We start from the raw sequence: 22,850 nt of genomic DNA, 5'->3' as shown, positions 1-22,850 counted from the left end.
CCAGAGCAACAAGACCTCAAAAGGCAACTATTTTTACACTCAAGGCCTAACAACTCCCTTTGGGATTAATCCATTTGTAAAAAACTTTATCAGCATTGTCCAATAGAACTTTCTGTAATGATAAAAATTATTATCTGTGTTGTCCAATATGGGAGCTGCCAGCCACATGAAGGGAGGGGCAGATGGAGAGGGAGAAAGAGTGTCAAGCTGACCCTGCTCTCAGCCCAGAGCCCAGTGCAGGGCTCCATCCCAGGACCTCAGAACGTGACCCGAGCAGAAACCAAGAGTCAGCCACTCAACCGACTATGCCACCCAGGCACCCCTGGAGGAACTAAATTTTAAATTTAATCTAATTTTATACTTTTTTTTTAAGATTTTATTTATTTACTTGACAGACAGAAATCACAAGGAGGCAGAGAGGTAGGCACAAAGAGAGGGGGAGGTAGGCTCCCCGCCAAGCATAGAGCCCAATGCGGGGCTTGATCCCAGGACCCTGAGATCAGGACCTGAGCCACCCAGGCGCCCCAATCTAATTTTATATTTAAATAGCTACATGTGGCTAGTGGCTACGGCACCAGACTCTAGCACAGCTCTAAGTGGTCTATGAAGAAACTGGATTCAATGAGCCTATGGTTACCAACAGCTGGGAAGGAACAAAGAGCCCAGGAATTGAGGTATTCATGGATTCATCAAATCTCAAATATTTTAACTACTGAGCACCTACTATGTGCTAAACATTGTTCTAGGTATCAAAGATACAGAGCTAAGCAGACCATAAGGGCACGCTCTTGCTCTCATTAGATGAGACAGATGATCAAAATAAATTGGGAACAGTAAGTGTTAAACTGAAAACTGAAATAAGGAAATAGTGAAAGTGAGAGTAACTACCTAGCTACTTTAGACAAGAGTTCATGGAAGTCTTTTCGAGGAGGGGGCATCTGAACTGAACACCCAGAAGGAACCAGTGTTCCTCTTGGAATATTCAGCTAGTGTGAAAGTGCCTGGGATCTTGGGACGTCAGAGTTAGGGGAATACATGTCTAGGCTAGAGTCAGGTGGGTGGGGGCACGCCAGATGGAGTCAGTCTTATCACAGTGGGCTTCATAAACCAAGATAAGGACTTTCATTATATTCTAAATTCAGAGCTGCCATTGGAAGGTTTTGAGCAAGGGATAAGTGCCATCTCTTTTCATGTTAAAAAGGATCAATCTGGCTGCTTTGAGAGAATAGACAATAGGGCATTATTATCTGTAATAATCCCGTGGGTAATGAATAAAGACTGGAACCTGAGAGACCAGGTAGAAGGCTCCTGCAATAGACAGATGGGGAGAGTGTACAGTTTGAAGATATCTCTTGGAAACAGAGTCAGCAGGACTTGTTGATGGCCTTGGGTCTCATCTCATACTCTGTGGCCTTGGACTACTCATTTATTAAACTAATCCAAGGCTCACTTTTAAAATTAGTATTCGGGGGACACCTGTGTGGCTCAGTGGGTTAAAGCCTCTGCCTTAGGCTCAGGTCATGATCTCAGGGTCCTGGGATCGAGTCCCGCATTGGGCTCTCTGCTCAGCAGGGAGCCTGCTTCCTCCTCTCTCTCTCTCTCTCTGCCCGCCTCTCTGCCTACTTGTGATCTCTCTCTGTCGAATAAATAAATAAAATCTTTAAAATAAAATAAGCATTCGGTAAGTATTAAATGAGTATTCACTCTATACCGGGCATCAGAAGATAACATAAACAAGACGGACTTACTACCTAACCTTCCAAAGTTTGAAAAATAATTACAGTAAAGTAAGTGCTATAAAGTAGAAACATACCATATCATCAGAAACCTAATCTAAGCTTGAGGATCAGGATAAGCTCCCCTGAGGAAATTCAGGATGTGACCTGCAGAATAATTAAGGTGAGCTAGGTGAAGTGGGGAGGAGAGAATTCTCCCAGTGGAAGGAGGGAATGGTGCGTGCCAAGGTCCCGTAATCAGAAGAATAGCTGGGCTGGAACTTGGGAACAGAGAGATGAACCTGGAGAAGTAGGTAGAAAGCTGATCAGCCTGACTTACAACTGTAATAAGGATTTTGGACTTTAACAGCAATAGGAAACCACTTAAGTTTCTTTTTCCTCCCACACTTTAGTTTTTAATTCTTCTTCATTTCACATTTTATTAAGTCATAAGATACATATGGTAAACTATGTAAAGTATACTGATCTTAAGTGTACAGCCTGAAGAAGTGTTACAACTGGGTTACATCCCAGAAGATACAGAACCTTCTTAGCGTCCCAGATTTCACGCCTCTCCCCCCTCAGTAAACCTTACTGCTTGGGTCTCAGTTAACATTCTGGGAGATAGGTAATATATCTTGAGATAGGGGCGCCTGGGTGGCCCAGTGGGTTAAAGCCTCTGCCTTGCGCTCGGGTCATGACCTCAGGGTCCTGGGATCGAGCCCCACATCGGGCTCTCTGCTCAGGGGGGAGGGAGCCTGCTTCCTCCTCTCTCTCTCTCTGCCTGCCTCTCTGCCTACTTGTGATCTCTGTCTGTCAAACAAATAAAATCTTTAAAAAAAAAAAAAAAATATATATATATATATATATATATATATATCTTGAGATACAGGATATCTCCAGAGATGTTCACTATTCATCTTATGACTTGTCCCCGTCAATTAGTCTATAGAGATACTCATGATTTAACTTGTGACTTATCCCCATCAATTAGTCTATTAAGCTGTCTATTTAGCCATTTTATGTCTGTCTTCTTTTAATCAATATCATGTTTTCGAGATGTATCCTTGCTGTTGCTAATATCGGTAGTTTGGTTTCTTTTTAAAATTTTGCCATGCAGGGGTGCCTGTGGCTTCATCGGTTAAGTGTCTGACTCCTGATTCGGCTCAGTCATGATCTCGGGGTCATGAGATCAAGCCCGGCATCAGGCTCCTTGCTGTGGAGTCTCCTTGGGGTTCTCTCTCTCCCTCTCTCTCTGAGTCTCCCTCCTGCTCACACTCTCTCATTCTCTCTGTAAAAAAATTTTTTAAAAACTTTGTCATGTAGTATTCCACTGTATGAATACACCTGAATTTGTCCATTCTCTTGGTTCTTTCTAACTTAAGGATTGTTTCAAGTTTTCAGCAATTCTGAATAAAGTTACTACAAATATTCTTATACATGTCTTTTTACAGACATATGCACTCTTTTCTCTTGAGCATATACATAGAAGTAGAACTGCTAAATCATAAGATGGAAATCTGTATGGTTTTAGTTAATACTGCTAAAACATTTCTAAAATGATGGAAGTAATTTACAATCCCACCAGCAATGCTTGAGTTTTGCATTGCTTCACATATGTACCTTAACTTGGGATTGTTACTTTAGCCACTTCAGTGGGTCTATTTCTCACTTGGGGTTTCTTTTCTCAGTAGATTATTTCCTTTAGGATAAATTTAGAATTACAAAAAGTCGCAGATGGTACAGAGTTTGGATATTCTCCACGCAGCCTCCCTTATTTTAATACCTTACACACTCATGATTCATTAGTTAAATGCAAGAAATTAACACTGTTGAAATACTAATTAAGCGATAGACTTTACTCAGATTGCACCAGTTTTTCTCTAATGTCCTTTTACTGGTACAGGATCTAATCTAAGATACTACATTGTATTAGTGGTCATGACCCTTTAGTCTGATCTGTGACCGTTTCTTTCTTTTTTTTTTCTTTTCTTATTTTTTCCTGGGCAGTTTTGAAGCATGCTAATTAGTTACTTGCAGAATGCCCTTCAGTTTGGGTTTTTGTGATGTTTTCTCAGGACTAGAAACTGCCAAACTGTCTTCCAAAGTGACTATAGTATACCCTTTCATATTTCCATCTGCAATCAGAATTCCTTATGCTCCATTACATTTCATGGTGGTGGTGTTGGTTTTAAGCAATTCTGGGAGGTGAACAGCGGTCCCTCATTGTGATTTTAATTTGCATTTCTCTAATGTCTAATGTTGACCATCTTTTCACATGCTCATTTGCCATCCATATACCTCATTTGCCAAAGTGTCTCTTTAAATCTTTTGCTTATTTTTAAATTGAGTCATTTGTTTTTTTTACTCAGTTTTAAGGATTCTTTATGCATTCCAGATACAAGCATGCAGTCTGCAAATGTTTTCTCTTAGCCTGTGGTTTACCTATTTATTCTCTTAACATATCTGTCACAAAGCAGTTTTTAAATTTTGATATGATCTACATTATCAATTTTTTATTTTATGGATTGTGTTTTCTTTTAAATAATCTCTACACCCAACTTGGGGCTCAAACCCACAACCCCAAGATCAAAAGTGGCAATACTCTACCGACTGAACCATCCAGGTGCCCCATGGATTACATTTTGGATGTAGTATCTGAAATCTGATCACCAAACCCAAGCCCAAAGTTAATGCAGATTTTCTCCTGTGTTTTTTTTTTTTAAGATTTTATTTATTTATTTGTTTGTTTATTTACTTACTTGAGAGAGAGTGTGTGTAGAGGGAGAGGGAGAAGCACACTCCCCGCGGAGCAGGGAGCACAACTCGGGGTTTGATCCCCAGGTGCCCAACCAGCTGGGCCACCCAGGTGCCCCTCTCCTGTGTTTTCTTCTAAATATTTTGTCACTTCATTCTTTCAGTTTAAGCTTATGAGCTGTTACTCTTTGTTTAAGTATGAGGTATATGTTGAAGTTTGTTTTTTTGTGGTTGAAAAAGACTGTTCTTTCTACATTAAATTTTCTTTGCATCTTTTCAAAACTCAGTTGATAATACTTGTGTGGGTTTATTTCTGGGCTCTCTTGGCACTGCAGGCCTATGGGTCTACCCTTTTGCTAATACCACACTATCTTGATGACTGTAGTTTCCTAATAAGTCTTGAAATTCAATAGGGTAGTTTCTCCAACTGGTGTTCCTTTTTTAGTTCCTTTCAGTTCCTTTTCTTTCCTGTATAAATTTTAGAATCCACTTGCCAATTTCTATCAGAAAAATATTAAAAAGGCCTGCTGTGATTTTGATTGAAGATACACTAACTCTTTAAATCGAACTGGGGAGAGCTGACATCCATGCAATATTGAATTTCCCAACCCAGGAACACAGTATATCTCTCCATTTATTTACATCATTGTTGATTTTTTTTATTACTGTTTCATAGTTTTTAGTATACAGATCCTGGCCATACTTTGTGATATGTATACTTAAATACTTAAGTGGGGGGTGGGAGGTGGGGGACTATTATAAATCATATTTTTAAATTTCAAATTCTAATTGTCCACTGCTGAGATATGGAAATATGTTTGACTTTTGTATATTGGCCCTGTATCCGACAAACTTGCTAAACTTACATAATAGTTCTAGGAACATTTTTGTAGATCCTTTGGGATTTTTACACAGATAATTATGTCATTTTCAAACAAAAACAGTTTATGCCTTCCTTTCTAATCTGTAAAACTTTTATTTTCTTGCCTTATTACATTGGCCAGGACATCTGGTATATTGAAAAGATGTTCTAATCACAGATTCCTTAGAGCAAAATGATCATACCTGTCAGAGCATTTTCATTTGGCCTGACATTTGGCATTTACAGAACAGACACAGCACTAGTACCAATACAATATACCTAACATTAGGACAAGCCAGTATGGAATAGGGATAGAAGAAAAGAAACAACTAGCATGTTCTGGAGAGCCATTACATACATTTTATATTCTTGTACTAATTTGATTACTCACTTTCCCCCTTAATTTACTGCAATTTGTACCTTATAGTAAGTTTATACATTACTATTTAGCATAGAAATCAGCTAATGGTCTGCTAGATCCAGGTCTTCCTCGGGCCAATCATTTTCCATAGGTATTATATCCTGAGGACACTTTAATTTAATCCCCCAATACATTTGATCATTTGCATGAAGTAGTTGAATTTTACCAACATCACTATATCACAATATTTTTAACATTTGGGTCCACTATCAAGTATACAAGGCCCAGTCCAGCATAAGGGTCTATTCCTATTAGAACCTATGTACAGTTCCCTGGGGCTACCAGCATTGGTCCAGCTGTGTGTACACAAGCTGTGTACATGGTCTTCCCTTCCCCCTCCTCCCAGCACCTTTCCCAGAGCCATCTACAGTCTCTCTCTTGTGGCATTTTGTGCCGCAGACAGTGCAAGAGGAAAATGTCTAGATTCAGCCCCTACTTATAGCTGCAGCAGCCAAGTGTCCACTCACCTCAAGGGAGTGCCCCAAAATGTTGACTTCGTGTTGCCAATCACCTTCTAAATCTGGGAGTTCTTCTGGTGGGCACTGAATTGCCCTGCTTTCATGTGCCCCTTAAATTCCCAGAGTAATTTCTGCATGGTCGCACCCTATCCAGGCATCCCCTTAATAGTCCTGTTTTCCTTTGACCACCCATAGCCAGGCTATGAATCTGTAAAAAACTAAACACAGGGACTTTTAACCAGTGTTCAACTCTTGCATCAGTGCTAGAGAACAGCACACAGCTGAGCCCATGAAGAGATAATCCTCTTCTAACAGCACAGCTGCTGTTTCAGACCATGAGGGACTGACTAGGTGGCCGTGCAGGGGTCAAAGATCCCTTATCTCCTCCCCTTCCTTATTTCTCATCCCAACCCAATGCTTCTGTGAGCCATGGCTGTTTGAGCAAATCCCACTCCTCTGACACCAACTTACAGGATCTGTTTCTACTCACAACACTTGTGACACCAAATGGATGCATTTTCCACAGCAGATTCTCCAGTTCTCTGCAGATACCAACTTAGTGTCCTCCAATTTAGCTCAATTTTGACACTAACAACCCAGAGCTTGTGGTTTACCTACACTTCTGTCCAAGTTGCCTACAAATCAGGGGTTCCCAAGACCCCCGTCTTCACCTACAATAATTTGCTAGAACGGTTTAACAGAATTCAGGGAACTCCTTTACTAACTAGTGACAGGTTTATTACAAAGAGTATTATAAAGGATACAAACAAGCTACCAAAGAGGGACGTGGGGAAAGGTCTGGAAGAGTCCAGAGCACAAGTCTCTGTCCCATGGTCCCAGCTCATGAATGCGTTCACAACCTGCAAGCTCTCTGAACCCCTTAGTTTAGGGATTTTTATGGCAGCCTTATTCTAAACAGAACTATTATTAATTCAGTCTCTAGCCTCGCTCCCCTTCCTGGAGGGTGGGTGGATAGAGCTAGAAGTTCCAAACTTCTAATTACGGCTTAACCTTCCTGGTGACCAGTTCTGACCCTGAAGCTATCCAAGAGCCCACCAAGAGTCACCACGTGAAGACAAAACACACTTGAGAGGCGCCACGTGCGGAAGCCGGTCACAGCTGCCTCAGGGTTGGCTGTGCGCACAGGAAGCACAGGCGCTGGGCTGGGACTCCTGCTGGGGCGGGCTCGGGCTCTGCCTCTGAGCAAGCAGCTTCCCTGCGTTGTTTCCTGTTCTCTCCCCTGTGTGGCTGCAGCTCCGGGCCTTGCCTTGCGGGCCCAGCTGACCAAGGCTGCAGCTTGGGTCTCCAGAAAGACCCAGGGGAGGTGAAGGTGCTGCTGGAATAGGCCACTAGAAAAAGAGTACACGATGCCCTTACCTTTGAAAGTCCAAGATGGAGACAGAAATCTAGACCAAGATGCTACTGAAATCGCAGAGAGCAGCAGAACCTCTTGACAATGAAAAGCCAGCTGCCATGGTTGCTCCCTTGACAATGGGATGTACAGTGAAAATCAGTGATTGCGGATGGGATCGGCAGATAAATTTGTGAAGATCTACCTCACCTTAAGTTGAGTTTGTCAAGTCCCCACTGAGAACACACATGTGCATTTCACAGAGACCTCATTTGATCTTTTGGTAAAGAATATGAATGGGAAGAGTCACTCCATGGTCATGAACAATCTCTTCCATCTCCGTGGAAGGCAGTTCAAAAAAATTCAAGACAGATACAGTTCTTATGTAGAAAGAAAGCAGAAAACACGCGGTAGGACTACCTGACTCAAGTTGAAAAAAGAATGCAGAAAGAAAAGCCCTCCCACAGCACTCATCAGTAGGAAATATATCCTACTGAGGGACTGGTGGATGCTCTAAAGAAAATTATGAAGATGGAGATGATGAAATTGAACTATTAATAAAGCTTAGGTGGAATCAAGAGAGAAGCCAAAGGAGACAAAGAATTTTGGGGTTTTATTTTTTATTTTTTAAAAGATTCTATTTATTTATTTGATAGAGACATCACAAGTAGGCAGAGAGAGAGGGGGAAGCTGGTTCTGGGCCGAGCAGGGAGCCTGATGTGGGGCTCCATCCCAGGACCTTGAGATCATGACCTGAGCCGAAGGCAGAGGCTTAATCCACTGAGCAACCAAGGTGCCCCACAGAATTTTGGGATTTTAAAGTCATTTTGGTGGGACGTCTGGGTGGTTTAGTTGGTTAAGTGTCTACCTTTGACTCAGGTCATGATCCCAGGGTCCCAGAATCAAGTCCCACATCGGACTCCCTGCCCAGCCAGGAGTCTGCCTCTCCCTCTGCCTGACACTCCCCCTGCTTGTGCTCTCTCTCTCTCTCTCTGACAAATAAATAACAAAAATCTTTTTTAAAAAATTAAGATAAAATCAGAAGTCATTTTGGGAATCGTGGTGTGGAAATACTGATGTTCCCAATAGGGAGATGTTGGTGAACTGCACAGATGAATTTGACAGATAACTACAAACACAGCCTTCTTCTAAGAAGAGGCAATGAATTCTCCCATTTCCTCCTGGAGGATTTATTTAAATAGAATATGCTTATTAAACACTTCCTCCAAAGATGGTTTCTTTAGCAATCTCGGCATTTTGTTCCAGAAAGGGTAACATCGCATTCCAGAAAGGTGAAAAAGCAAGTCTTGCCTAATGATAATGCCCCATTGTCTTTCTTTTCATTCAGCTAACAAAATTTATTGTTCACCTGTAAGTTCCTGACATTGGCTCCCACCAGTGTAAGAATAAGTAAAAATAAAACCTGAATTTCTAGGGGTGCCTGGGTGGCTCAGTGGGTTAAAGCCTCTGCCTTCGGCTCAGGTCATGGTCCCAGGGTTCTGGGATCGAGCCCCGCTTTGGGCTCTCTGCTTGGCAGGGAGTCTGCTTCCTCCTCTCTCTCTCTCTGCCTGTTTCTCTGCCTGCTTGTGATCTCTGTCTGTTGAATAAATAAATAAAATCTTTATTTTTAAAAAAACCTGAATTTCTATATAAATAAGTAAATAAATAACAAAAGACATTTTTTTTTATTTTTTTTTAAAGATTTTATTTATTTATTTGACAGAGAGAAATCACAAGTAGATGGAGAGACAGGCAGAGAGAGAGAGAGGGAAGCAGGCTCTCTGCCGAGCAGAGAGCCTGATGCGGGACCCGATCCCAGGACCCTGAGATCATGACCTGAGCCGAAGGCAGCGGCTTAAACCACTGAGCCACCCAGGCGCCCCAAAAGACATTTTTATCACCCAAGAAATTACAATGGTAAATCTTTTTATTTCTCCCTTAGATCTTTTAGTTTTGCTTCATATATTTTGCAGCTCTACTGTTAGGTGCATATACGTTTAAGATTACTATATCTTCTTTTTTCTTTTAAGATTTTATTTATTTTATTTGACAGAGATTACAAGTTAGCAGAGAGAGAGGAGGAAGCAGACTCCCCGCTGAATGGAGAGTGCAATGTGGGACTCGATTCCAGGATCCCGGGACTATGACCCGAGCTGAAGGCAGAGGCTTTAACCCACTGAGCCACCCAGACTCCCAAGATTACTATGTCTTCTTGAAGAAATTACCCTTTAATCAGTATATTGTGTCCCTCTTTTTCCCTGATCTGTTCTTGTTCTGAAGTCTACTTTATGTGAAATTAATATAAACATTCCATGTTTCTTTTGATTTATGTTTTTTTTAAGATTATTTATTTATTTATTTGACAGAGAGAGATCACAAGTAGGCAGAGAGGCTGGCAGAAAGAGAGGAGGAAGCAGGCTCCCCACTGAGCAGAGAGCCCGATGCGGGACTCAATCCCAGGACCCCAAGATCATGACCTGAGCCAAAGGCAGCGGCTTAACCCACTGAGCCACCCAAGGCGCCCCTTGATTCATGTTTTTATGGTACATCTTTCTCTACTCTTTTATTTTTAACCTATTGAATATTCTATATTTAATGTGAATTTCTGGTACATAGCGTATAGTTGGGTCTTGCTTCTTAAACTTTATCTTTTAAGTAGTATGCTTAGACTATCCATTTCTAACATGATTATTGACATGGTTGAATGCCCTCTTGTTTGCTGATTTCTTTTGTTTGTTTTCTATGTTTTCGGGGGATTTCTTTTCATTGTTATCTATTTGTTAATATATTTGGTTATATTAAAATGTAAAATTTTGTCCACTAAAAGACAACATAAACACAGGACTATGACGATACTTACAATTCATATAACTGACAAAGAATTACCATCCAGAATGTTTAAAAGAAAAAGATCGGGACGCCTGGGTGGCTCAGTTGGTTGGACGACTGCCTTCAGCTCAGGTCATGATCCTGGAGTCCCGGGATCGAGTCCCGCATGGGGCTCCCAGCTCCACGGGGAGTCTGCTTCTCTCTCTGACCTTCTCCTCGCTCACGCTCTCTCTCAAATAAATAAATAAAATCTTAAAAAAAAAAAAAAGAAAAAGATCAGTAAGATAAAGACAATCTTGACAGAAAAACAGGCAAAGAATAGGAATGAAGAAAACTAATGAAGAAAACCAACACCACAAAAATATATATATATATACACATATATATATATATTTTTTTAAGGAGATGTTCAGCCACAGACTCTTAACTAAAGAGAACAAACAGCTAGTTATCAGTGGGGAGGAGGGTAGAGGGATGAGTTAAGCAGGTGACAGGGATTAAGGAGGGCAGTTGGAGTGATGAGCACCAGATGTTGTATGAAGTGTTGTATCACTATTTGTACACCTGAAACTAATATTACACTGTAGGTTAACTAACTGGAATTTAAATAAAAACTTAAAGAAAAGAGTAAGAATAGATCACCTACAAGGTGTATGAGAGTACCAAGACAAGAAGAGAGCCAAGACAAGACCCTGCAGAACTTCCACATTCAATGGCCAGGGAGAGGAGGGAGAGCTGGCAAAGGAAATTGAATCAGAACACCCAAAGAAGAGGGCGCCTGGGTGGCTCAGTGGTTAAGCCGCTGCCTTCGGCTCAGGTCATGATCTCGGGGTCCTGGGATCGAGTCCCGCATCGGGCTCTCTGCTCAGCAGGGAGCCTGCTTCCTCCTCTCTCTCTCTCTCTCTGCCTGCCTCTCTGCCTACTTGTGATTTCTCTCTGTCAAATAAATAAATAAAATCTTTAAAAAAAAAATAAAAAAAAATAAAAATAAAATAAAAAAAAAGAACACCCAAAGAAGAAAGAAACCAAGGAAACATGATGTTTGGTGAGGAAAAATGTTTCAAGAAGAAAGGGGCATTCAACCATGTCAAAAGCTGCTCAGGAGTTAAATAAGAAGATGGAAGAGTATCTGTTGGATTTGTTAAAATGTAGTCATGGAACTTAGTGAGAGTCGATCCAATGAAGAGATGGGGATGAAGTGAGATGAAGGATGGGTGGGAGGTAAGCAGGGCTGCCACATGGCACAACCCTGGACAGCTCCTTTCAAATGTGCCCTAGGAGGCACCATTTACACAGACTACAGAATAATGTGGTGTGTGGAGTTGTCTGATGCTGAGCCCCTGGAGAGAAAATGGAGCCCATGAGTAGAGTGATTTAAGAGCATTACCCATAAGGTCCAACAGCCTGTCCTCAAACCTGGTTGCAACACTTACTAATAATGTGAAGTTGCTCAAGTGGCTCAAACATTTCACACCTCAGGGTCCAAATCTATAAAAATCGTACCAATGCAATAGGACTGTTGTGAGAGGTAAATACAACACTCTACATTTCAGCTCATAATAAGCATTCGATCAATGTAAATTATCATTTTCTGTAGTACTTAGACAAACATTTTCAAAAGCATGGCCATCATGGGAAGAGAGAAATGACAATAGCTACAAGGGGATATGGAATTGAAGGAAGGTAGTGTTTATTTTGTTTTGTTTAACTTTATTTCTTAAAGCTTTGGTTTCCAGATAAATTGCACAGAAAATACAGAGCGTCCATATACTCTTCCTTCCCCTCCACACACCACTTCCTCTACTACTAACATCTTGCATTAGTGTGGTACACTTGTTACAGCTTATGAACCAAACCAATACATTGTTACTAACTAAAGTTCATAGTTAACATTAGAGTTCACTCTGTCCTGTGGGCTTGACAAATGTATAATATCATGTATCCATTATTATGGTATCATATGGTACCAAGTAGTTTCACTACCCTAAAAATCCCCTATGATTCACATCTTTATTCCTCCTGCTCCACAAGCCCCTGGCAACCTCTGATTCTTTTTATTGTCTCTATAGTTTTGCTTTTTCTAGAATGTCATAGTTGGAATCACACAATATATAGCCTTCTCAGACTGGCTTCTTTCTCTTAGCAATATGCATTCAGGTTATTCCCTGGTTTTCGATTTTGTTTCTTGTGGCTCAATGGCTCATTACTTTTTTTGCAGAATAATATTTCATGATCTAGATGTACCACTATTTTTTAACCATTCAACCATATAAGAATATCTTGGTTACTTCTAAGTTTTGGCAATTATGAATAAAGCTACTGAAACATATGTGGGCAGGTTTTTGTGTAGACAGAAGTTTTCAACTCTTTTGGGCAAATACTGAAGTACAAAATTGCCAGATCATGTGATAAGACTACGTGTAGCTTTGTAAGAAATTGCCAAACTGTCTTCCAGGTTGGTTCTGCCATTTTGTATTTCCAACAGAAATGAGGGAGAGTTCCTGCTGTTCTGTATACTCATGGGAGATTGGTGTTTGGGATTTTAGCCATTCTTGTTGCTTTCATTTGCAATTCTTTAATAACATATGAGGTTTAGCATCTTTTCTTTTTCATATGCTTATTTGCCAGCTGTACATCTTTGGGAGGTGTCTGTTCAGATCTTTTTGCCCATTGGATGGCCCATTTTTTAAATTAAATTGCCTATTTTCATATTGTTGAGCTTCAACAGTTCTTTGTAAGTTTTTAACATGCATTCTTTATTAGATTTGTGTCTTGCCAATATTTTTTTCAGTTGCGGCTTGTCCTCATTCTTTTAACGGTGTCTTTCACAGAGCAGAAATTTTTCAATTTAATGGGAATCTCATTTGTCAATTTTTTTTTCTTTCACAAACACTACTTTCGCTGTTGTATTTAAAAAGTCATTGCTAAGTTCATGGTCTCCTAGATTTTTCCCATACTATCTTCTAGTATTTTTATAGTTTTGCATTTTACATTTAGGTCTATTACCCATTTTGAGTTAATTTTTGTGAAACGTATAAGGTCTATTCTAGTCTCTCTTTCTTTGTAATATTTTTATTTATTTGTCAGAGAAAGAGAGCACAATCAGGGGGAGCAGCAAGCAGAGGCAGGGAGAGAAGGAGGCTCCATACTGGTAGCCTGATGCGGGACTTGATCCCAGGACCTTGGGATCACAACCGAAACCAAACCCAAAACAAACCAAAGATGCGCAGCCAACTGAGCCACCCAGGCATCCCTATTCTAGTCTCTTTTTTTGTATGTCCAGTTGTTCTAGCACCATTTGTTGAAAAAAACTATCTTTTCTCCATTGATTGCCTTTAGTCCCTTGCCAAAAATCAGTTGATTATATTTCTCTGTATCTATTTCTAGGCTTTCTATTTGGTTCCATTTATCTATTCGTTTATTCTTTTTGCCCATCCTATACTATTTTTTTAAGATTTTATTTATTTATTTGACAGAGATCACAAGTAGGCAGAGAGGTAGGCAGAGAGGGGGGTGGGGAAGTGGGCTTCCTGCTGAGCAGAGAACCCGTTGTGGCGCTCAATCCCAGGACCCTGAGATCATGACCTGAGCCGAAAGCAGAGGCTTTAACCCACTGAGCCACCCAGGCTCCCCACCATCTTATACTATCTTAATTACAAAAGCTTTATAGTAAGACGAAGCAGGTAGTGTCAGTCTTCTTCTGACTTTATTCTTCTCCTTCAATACTGAATTAGCTACTCTGAGTCTTTCTCTCTCTCTTTTTTAAGATTTTATTTATTTATATGAGAGCGAGAAAGCGAGAGAGATCACAGAAAGAGAGGAAAAGAGAGAAGCAGACTCCCAGCTAAGCTGAGAGCCCAACATGGGGCTTGATCCCAGGATTCCAGGATCATGACCTGAGCTAAAGGCAGACGCTTAACCAACTGAGCCACGCAGAAGCTCCTTCTTTTTTTTTTTTTAAGTAATTTCTACACCCAATGTAAGGCTCAAACTCACAACCCTGAGATCAAGAACCTCAAGCTCTTCCGATTGAGCCAGACAGGCACACCTTGGATCTTTTTTAACTTTCTATTGTTTGTCAATATACACAAAACAATCTGCTGGGATTTTGGTCGGGATTGTGTCAAATCTACGGATGAGGTTGAGAAGAACTACTATTGAACAAAATTGAGTGGAAGAGTTTTTGGGTTTTGTTTTTTGTTTTATTTTTAAGATGAGGAGAAGCTCAAGCATATTTAAAAGTTTTGGGAAAGGAGCCAGTAGAGAAGAGATTGAAACCTCAAAAGGCAGAGAATCATCAATATGAGATTACTAAGCAGGCTGCAAGAAGTGGGGTTCTGGGGCACCTGGGTGGCTCAGTGGGTTAAAGCCTCTGCCTTCGGCTCAGGTCATGATCCCAGGGTTCTGGGATCAAGCCCCGCATTGGGCTCTCTGCTCAGCGGGGAGCCTGCTTCCCTTTCTCTCTCTCTCTGCCTGCCTCTCTGCCTACTTGTGATCTCTTTCTCTGTCAAATAAATAAATAAAATATTTTTTTTAAAAAGTGGGGTTCTGGGTGCATGTGGGGGAATTGATAGGAGAAGGGACCTTTGTCCATTATAAAGGAGGACAGGGAGTGAGGACATGTGTAAATGCAGGTGTATTTGTAAATTTGGTGGTGTTTGGTTCTCGGTAAAGATGGATGCCAAGTCAGCTGTTGAAAGCAAGAGGATGAGATAGGACTTGGAAGTTTGAATGGAGGAAGTATGAGCAATCATCACACAGAGGGAAAGAACATATTCACCAGAGGGATGGGGCAGGATCACCAGGTAATGTTAAAGGCTCTCCTGGTGACCATAAACTTGAAGCCATGCAGACCTGTGAGACCACCCAGTGTACTCAGACACCCAGTTGTATGCACAGAGAAGGAAATTGTTCATCCATTCAGGATCAGGCTGCTTCCACAAAGGTGTGATTAAAGGTCAGGGACACAAAGGATTTTATAATAGCAACAAGAGAATGATGAAAAGTAGTGGTGGGCTGTCAGATCTAAGAGGGACAGGGAAGTGAAAATGGAAGGAGCTAATGGCTGAAAATCAAGTGGAGAGGCAGGGGACTGGCAGCCGGAGGGAAGACCAGGTGCAGTGGGTGTGGTTGAGCAAGAACAGGAGGTTGTGGTCAAAGAGTTTCCATCTCTATAAAGTCGGGACATGGGAGTTGCAGTGATAATCAAACGTGACAGAACGTGTGCTCTGTAAACAGTGAAACACCACACCCATGTTTGTTTTTTCACTAGATGTAAACTTGAAGACAGGAACCATGTCTCAGACAGTCCTCCTGCTAGCCTAGCACTTCATGTTGAATCCAGGGTAATGAATCTGAGTGTTAGAAAGAGGAGCCAGTGAGCAGATTTCCCTTGAAGATTGAGGCTCGGCCAGAATTTTGGACTTTCCAGTCCTGAAAACAGCTGATCCTTCCACATTCTTGTAAGCAGACCAGCTGACGTCTGACCATGAGGTTATATATAGATCAGACTGTTCTGATAAAGGCAGGGCAGCTTGTATTGAATACAGTAGTCCCCTCTTATCCGTGGTCTCATTTGCTGTGGTTTCAGTTAACGCTGGCCAACCACAGGCTGGAAATAGATGATCCTTCCTCTCATGCAGCCTCAGAAGGTAGCCTAACACCATATCACAGTGCCTACCTCATTGACTTTGTGTTATCTCATCACAGAGGCATTTTGTTATCTCACAGTATCGCAAGAAGTGTGAGAAGAGTACAAAAAGATGTGTTGTGTGTGTGTGTGTGTGTGTGTACATGTGAGGCCACATCACATAACTTATAGCATGTTGTTATCATTGTTCTGTTATTTTATTATCAGTTGTTATTAACCTCTGTGCTTAATTTATGAATTAAACTTTATCATAGGTCTGTATGTATAGGAAAACACATAGTATATATAGGTATATATAGGTATCCCCCACAGATAAGGGAGGCGGACTACTGTATATATTTATAAACTCTCAATAAAATATTAAAAAAGCAATTATTTGAAGACATTGGGGAATTACCTAAAGGGTAGAAAATGGAAGAGATTTAGTGCTTTAAAAAAAAAGAAAAGGGGCGCCTGGGTGGCTCAGTGGGTTAAGCCGCTGCCTTCGGCTCAGGTCATGATCTCAGGGTCCTGGGATTGAGCCCCGCATGGGGCTCTCTGCTCTGCAGGGAGCCTGCTTCCCTTTCTCTCTCTGCCTGCCTCTCCATCTACTTGTGATTTCTCTCTGTCAAATAAATAAATAAAATATTAAAAAAAAAAAAAAAGAAAAGAAAAACATACTGATTGAGAGTCATATTACCTGGCTTTTACAGGTTTTCATGATGTACATGGGGGAGGGTGGATAGAGCCAAAGAAGAAATTGGCACTCTTGCTAATGAGTCCAAGTTTGGTATTGTCAGCTCAGCTGGAAACTGAAGGGTATTCTCAGAAAAGAAGGAACAAGAGGAGAGCCCCCAAATCAGCGAACTCCTTCAAATCCTTAACTGACTCCTGAACTATGGAGCAATACTCCAAGGAGCCAATCACAAGAATGTTCATTCCTCATCAGGCATGGTTTAAGATTAACCCAGCATTGGGGTGCCTGGGTGGTTAATCGGTTAACTGTCTGACTCTTGATTTTGGTTCCAGTAATGATCTCAGGGTCCTGGGATTGATCCCTGCATCAGGCTCTGCACTCAGTGGGGAGTCTGCTTGAGGATTCTCTTCCACTCCCTCTGCCCCTCCGCTGGCTCTCTCTCTCCCTCTCAAATAAATAAATAAAATCTTTTAAAAAGTATAACTGAAAGTGGATAAAATACCTAATACCTAAATGCAAAAGATAAAGCTATAAAACTCTTAGAAGGAATATGGGTATAATCTGTTTTACCCCAATTAGGCAATGGTTTTGGTTTTTTTTTAATATGACAATAAAAGCACAAGCAACAAAGGAAAAAAGCATAAATTGGACTTCATCAAAATTAAAATTTTTGTACTTCAAAGGATACCATCAAGAAAGTGAAAAGACAACCCACAGAATGGGAGAATGTATTTGAAAGTCATACATCTGATGAGGCACTTGTACCTAAAATATATAAAGAATTCCTATGACACAAGTATTAAAAAGGACAAACAACCCAATTCAAAAATAGGTAAAGAACTGGGGTGCCTGACTGGCTCAGTTGGTGGAGCATGTGACTCTCAGGCTTGTGAGTTTGAGGCCCATGTTGGAATGTAGAGATTACTTTAAAAAAAAAATTTTTTTTTAACGGGTAAAGGACTTGAATAGATACTTCTCCAAAGAAGATGTATAAATGGCTAACAAGCCATGGAAAGGTGTTCAACATCATTAGAGCTTAGAGAAATGCATGTAAAAACCACAATGAGATACCACTGACTAAGATGATTACAATTTTAAAAAGACAGATAGTAACTAATGTTGGTAACAATGTCGAGAAACTAGAAACTTCATACGCTGCTAGTGACAATGTCAAATGTTGCAGTCACTTTGGAAAATAGTCTAGAAGCTCTTAAAGAGGTTAAACATAAAATTACCACATGACCGGGGCACCTGGGTGGCTCAGTGGGTTAAAGCCTCTGCTTTCAGCTCAGGTCATGATCCCAGGGTCCTGGGATTGAGCCCCACATCAGGCTCTCTGCTCAGCAGAGAGCCTGCTTCCTTGTCTCTCTCTCTCTGCCTGCCTTTCTTGCCTACTTGTAATCTCTGTCTGTCAAATAAATAAATAAAATCTTTAAAAAAAAATTACCACATGACCCAACAATCCTGGTCCTACGTATACACCTGAAAAAAATAAAGACACATCCACACACAAAACAGTTGTACAATTGTACACAAATGTTGATGACACCATTACGCATAACAGCTCAAAAGATGAAACAATGTAAATGTCCATCAACTGAGAAATAGCTCAATAAAATGTGGTATATCTATGCAATGAAGTATTACTCAGTGACAGAAAGGAAGTACAACATGGGTAAAGCAAGAAAACATGATGCTAAGTCAAAGAAATCAATCACAGAGGACTATATATTGTAAGATTTCATCTATATGAAATGTTGGGAATAAGTAAATCCATAGAAATAGGAAGTAGATTGGCTATTGTTCAGGGCCGGAAGGGTTTGAGGGAAAATGAGTGCTGATGGCTCAGGAGTGTGGACATTCTTTTTGGGGAAATAATGAAAATATTCTAAAACTGACTGTGGTGATGGGTGCATATTCTTCAGGAATGACAAGAGGGGCACTGGGTGGCTCAGTCAGTTAAGTGTCCAACTCTTGCTTTGGCCTCAGGTCCCAATCTCAAGGTCGTGAGACTGACCCCCATGTGAGGTCCATGCTCAGTGTGGAGTCTACTTGGGATTTTCTCTTTCCTTCTGCCCCTCCCATTTCTGCTCTCTCTCTCTGAAATAAATAAATAAATCTTTAAAAAAAAATTTTACATGGTATAGTAATGGGATATTATTTGGCAAAGAAAAGGAATGAAGTACAAATATATGGTACAACATAGATAAACCTCAGAAGCATTACATTAAGTGAAAGAAGCCAATCATAAAAGAGCACATATCATATGATTCCACATATAGGAAATGTGCACAATAGGCAAACCCATAGAAACAGAAAGTAGGTTAATGGTGGCCTAGGGCTGCCTTAATGAGGGAAATAGGGAGTGACTGCTAATGGCCACATGGTTTCTTTTGGGGATGATGAAAGTGCTCTAAAATTGTAGGGATGGCTGCATAATTCTGTGAATACTCTAAACACTATCGTCTTGTACACATCAAATAGGTGAACTGTATGACTGTATGATTCAGATATAACTGAATTATATCTCAAAACTGGTTAAAAAAAAAAAAAAGACTGAGCCAAAAGCACACATTTCTACATCAGCTGCAGCCAAGGGAGGACTCGGAGTTCAGAACCTGCAAAGGGGTTGGGGTGACTGCCTTTGGAGTGTGGGGGGATGATATAGGGTAGGATGTCTGCTCATCCTCTCCCCTTTTGAGCACTACAGAATAGAGGCAACACCATGGTAGTAACATGAACAGAGGAGAGCCCACCCACAGACCCACACATATGACTCAAGCCCAAGGGTTGGCAATGGCCACGTTAATATCCCAGGGCTCTGAGGTGTCCAACTTGAGAGACACCCCGAACCAGTGTATCAGCACCATTCTGGTGGCAGGGATCCATTCATACAGGACCAGGTCTGGTCCTGAGGCACCCTGCCAGGCTCACTGGTCCAAGGCACTGGAGGGAGACTTACAACTCCAAAGCACAAGAGCCCCTGAGGTGTGGGAACCTGGACAGTCTTTCTTCTGTCTAAGGGCAGTACTGCAGAGGGCGCATACAAAAATCAAATAAGATGGTGAACTTAAACCCAACCATATTGACAAATCATTAAATGTAAATGGATTAAACACTCTATGTAAAAGATTATCAGACTGGATTCTTAAAAACCAAGGCCCAATTGTATGCTTTTTATAAGAGACACACTCAAAATAGAGGCAGATGGGTTAACAATAAAGGATGGAAAGTATATATATACCATGTACAAAATAAATGTAAGACAGCTAGTTGTTGTTGTTTTTTTAACATTTTTATGTATTTATTTGACAGAGAAAGGGCACACAAGCAGGGGGAGCAGCAAGCAGAAGGAGAAGAGAATCAGACTTCCCACTGAGCAGGAAGCCTGATATGGGTTTGATACCAGGACCCTGGGATTATGACCTAAGCTGATGGCAGATGCTTAACCGACTGAGACACCCAGATGCTCCAGCTAGTTTCAATATAAGTATTACAGAGATTTTTTTAAAGCTCATTTTATAATGATAAAAAAGTCAATTCACTAAAAAGAATTACTTATGAACAATTAAGAATTAATAAAAATAAGTGTATAATAATCTTAAAACAGAACTTTAAAATAAATGAAACAAAAATATTACAGGAAGAAATAGACAATAATAGTTGAAGATTTTAAAATTCTTCTCTTGGGGCATCTGGGTGACTCAGTCATTAAGCGTCTGCCTTTGGCTCAGGTAATGATCCCAGGGTCCTGGGATCCAGCCCCACATCAGGCTCCCTGCTCAGTGGGGAGCCTGCTTCTCTCTCTCCCTCTGTTCCACCCCCTGTTCCTGCGCTCGCTCGCTCGCTCTCTCTCCGTCAAATAAATAAATAAATAAAATCCTTAAAAAATAAAAAAATAATAGAAATTCCTCTCTCAGTAACTGATAGATCACATAGACGAAAAAAAAAAAAAGAAAGAAAGAAAGAAAAAGAAAATCAGGAAAGATGTGGAAGACTTGAACGGTAGCAACGGATCTAACCTAACATAAATTCATAGCACACTCCACCCAACAACAGCAAAATATGCATTCTTTTCAAGTGCACATAGAACCTTCACTAAAATATATCATAGGCTGGTCTTTAAGCAAATCTCACCCATTTGAAAGGACTGAATTTAAAAGATTATGTTTCAAGTCACCTGGGTGGCTCGGCCAGTTAAGAGTATAACTCGTGGGGCACCTGGGTGGCTCAGTGGGTTAAGCCACTGCCTTCGGCTCAGGTCATGATCTCAGGGTCCTGGGATCGAGTCCCACATAGGGCTCTCTGCTCAGCAGGGTGCCTGCTTCCCTCTCTCTCTCTGCCTGCCTCTCTGTCCACTGTGATCTCTCTGTGTCAAATAAATAAATAAATAAATAAATAAATAAATAAATAAATAAATAAATAAATGAGTATAACTCATGATTTCAGCTCAGGTCATGATCTCATGGGTTGTGGGAGCAGGGTGTCTGCTTGAGATTTTCTCTCTCCCTCTCCCTCTGCACTTCCTGCCCAGTCTCCGCACTCTCTCTCTCTAAAGTAAATAAATAAATCTTTAAAAGAAATAAAAATAAAAGATTATGTTCTCTGACTTAACAGAATTAAATTAGAAGTAATATTTAAAAATCCCCCCAATAATTGAAAGTTGAGTGAAACATTTCTAAATAATCCAAAGGTATTATGAGATACCATTATACACTTACCAGTGTGTAGCATTGTGGAGGTTTTTTTTAATGCTTTCTGTGGGTTTTCTCATTCACATATTTATTCCACAATCAAAATAAGTCATAACTTAAAGCCATAACATTTTTAAAAGGTAAAGGAGAATTTGTGTCACTGCTGCATTAATAAAATGCAAAGCTAATGAAAGAGCTTGGCTAAAATTTTAAAAGCTGACAACCACAGATCATAGTACATAGGTAGAACTGGAATGCTCCTGAATTGCTAGTACAAGTCTGAAATATTGAAGCTACTTTGGAAAACTCTTTGGAGTTTCTTTTTTTTGTTAAGATTTTATTTATTTACTTGACACAGAGAGAGGGAACACAAGCAGGGGAAATGGGAGAGGGAGAAGCGGGCTCTCTGCTGAGCTGGGAGCCCAATGCAGGGCCCTCCTAAATATATGTTTAAGAAAAATACCATATATCTGGGCGCCTGGGTGGCTCAGTGGGTTAAAGCCTCTTCCTTCAGCTCAGGTCATGGTCCCAGGGTCCTAGAATCAGAGCCCCACATTGGGCTCTCTGCTCAGCAGGGAATCTGCTTCCTCCTCTCTGCCTGTCTCTCCACCTACTTGTGATCTCTGTCAAACAAATAAATAAATCTTTAAAAAAAAAAAAGAAAAAGAAAAATACCATATATTCAAAACACTTGTATTAGAATGTTCACAGCAGTTTCGACACTGGAAACAACCCATATTTTCACCAAGAAGTGAGTGGATAAGCAAATTGTCATATATTCACATGATGGAATACACTCAACAGTAAAAGGAAACTACGGATACAGGCAGCAACACAGATAAGTCTCAGAAACATTATGTTGGGCAGGGGCACCTGGGAGGCTCAATGGGTTAAAGCCTCTGCCTTCAGCTCAGGTCATGATCTCAGGGTCCTGAGATTGAGCCCCACATCGGGTTCTCTGCTCAGTGGGGAGCTTGTTTCCTCTTCTCTCTCTCTCTCTCTCTACCTGCCTCTCTGCTTTCTTGTTATCTCTCTCTGTCAAATAAATAAAATCTTTAAAAATTTTTTTAATTAAAAAAAAACATTAAGTTGGGCAAAAGAAGCTAGACAAAAACAATGATTCCATTTATAACACATTCTAGAACAGGTAGAACTAATCTGTGATGATAAAAATTAGAACGACCGTTGTATTTGGTGGAGTGGGGGAGACACCCGTTGGAAATGGGGACACAGGAACCTCCCAGAGTGATGGAAATATTCCATAGCTCAATTAGAATGGTGTAACATGTGCAGATGCAATTGTCCAGATTCATCAAACACCTAATATCATGTGTTGTATTGCACATAAATTACACTTTGAAGCAAATGCCAGCTTCTTTAAAGCAAAAAATCAAGCTCTTTTCAGGTGCCTCTGCACCCTGCCCCACTGCATGTCTT

At 40.7% G+C, this 22,850-nt stretch overlaps 1 protein-coding gene and 1 pseudogene across 2 annotated transcripts in view; one reads left to right on the top strand and one right to left on the bottom strand.

Annotated features, from left to right (window-relative positions):
- The window catches only part of VAMP1 (vesicle associated membrane protein 1), a 75,781-nt gene that overhangs the window by 6,217 nt on the left and 46,714 nt on the right, over window positions 1-22,850 (bottom strand). The gene's annotated exons all lie outside the window — the stretch shown is intronic.
- On the top strand, window positions 7,523-8,916 carry LOC132020185 (calcyclin-binding protein-like; annotated as a pseudogene).

The sequence above is a fragment of the Mustela nigripes genome, chromosome 6 (genome assembly GCF_022355385.1).
Source record: "Mustela nigripes isolate SB6536 chromosome 6, MUSNIG.SB6536, whole genome shotgun sequence".
Classification (NCBI taxonomy): domain Eukaryota; kingdom Metazoa; phylum Chordata; class Mammalia; order Carnivora; family Mustelidae; genus Mustela; species Mustela nigripes.
The sequence above is the reverse complement of the archived record's forward strand: the minus strand, read 5'-3'. Positions and strand labels throughout refer to the sequence as shown.